Source organism: Theobroma umbraticum, unplaced genomic scaffold, assembly GCF_002168275.2.
Source record: "Theobroma umbraticum cultivar Fairchild unplaced genomic scaffold, ASM216827v3 scaffold_239.1, whole genome shotgun sequence".
NCBI lineage: Eukaryota > Viridiplantae > Streptophyta > Magnoliopsida > Malvales > Malvaceae > Theobroma > Theobroma umbraticum.
The window spans coordinates 2,919,129-2,920,389 of record NW_018397273.1 but is presented as its reverse complement, the minus strand read 5'-3'; the positions used below and the strand labels follow the sequence as shown (position 1 = coordinate 2,920,389).

Genomic DNA, 1,261 nt, shown 5'->3' with positions numbered 1-1,261 from the left:
GAATCAAGAAGGTGTAGCTCTAGTAAATACAATGGTTGATCAACAAGGTGAATAGCAAATCCAAGAGCATGTAGTGGCTACCAATCATTGCTTTAGGGATTATGCTGCTTCTTTGGTACATGGAATTCCATTGAGTATTCGAAGGCTAGCTATTCAAGCAAACAATTTTGAGATCAAGCTGGCTATCATCACCATGATTCAAACCTTAGTTCAGTTTGGATCTTTCCAAATGATGATGCCAATGGCCATATATCAAACTTTTTAGAGATTTGTGACACTTTCAAATATAACGATGTCACAGATGATGCAATTCATATAAGGCTCTTTCCTTTCTCATTGAGGGATAAAGCCAAAGCATGGTTAAATGCATTTGCTATTGGCTTAATAACAACATGGGATGATCTTGCTCAGAAATTCTTTGCCAAGTTCTTTCCTCCGACTAAGACAACAAAAATAAGGAATGATATTACATCATTCATGTAGCTAGATTTTGAATCATTGTATGAAGCTTGGGCAAGACACAAAAACTACTTTGGCATTGTCCTCATCATGGTCTTCCAAACTAGCTTCAGGTGCAAACTCTCTATAATGGTTTGAATGGGCAGGTTCAAACTACCATTGATGCTACTATGAGCTTTAATGGCTAAATCAATTAATAAGGAATACGATTTCTTGGAAGAGATAGTAGGAAACAATTACCAATGGCCAATAGAGTGAGCAATGCATTGGAAAGTTGCTGGAATTTATGATGTAAATGTTTTTTCGGCATTATCCACTCAGGTAGTTATTCTAACTAAAACTCTTGAATCTTTTGGTAGTAATAGTGTGCAAAGTCCTTTTGTAGCTTGTGAGTATTGTGGAGATAATCATGCAAGTCATTAGTGTCCAAGCTTAACAAAAATAGTGTAATTTATGGGTAATAGATAGCAAAATGACCCCTGCTCTAACACATACAACTCAGGGTGGAGGAATTATCCTAATTTCCCTTGGGCTAATAATCAAGGTTCGTCCTTAGCTCCAAGGCCAAATGCACCTTCCAGATTTTACCAGCAAGTTGGTGCACCTATTTCAAAAAAGAAGCCAATTGTGAAAGATTTACTAAGGTAGTACATGACACAAAATGATAGCATTATACAAAGTCAAACACTTTCATTTAGAGTCAAGCAACATCAATTTGAAACCTTGAGACTAAGGTTGGTTAACTTGACAATTTATTAAACAATCGATCTCAAGGAACACTGCCTAGTGATACATAGGTGAA

The 1,261-nt window shown here is 36.4% G+C and overlaps 1 non-coding gene across 1 annotated transcript; it reads right to left on the bottom strand.

Annotated features, from left to right (window-relative positions):
• Nucleotides 1-450: 450 nt before the first annotated feature.
• On the bottom strand, nt 451-556 carry LOC149526447 (small nucleolar RNA R71). The gene has a single exon (XR_016352005.1). It is a non-coding gene; the product is annotated as a small nucleolar RNA R71 (small nucleolar RNA).
• Between the last annotated feature and the right edge of the window lie 705 nt (nt 557-1,261).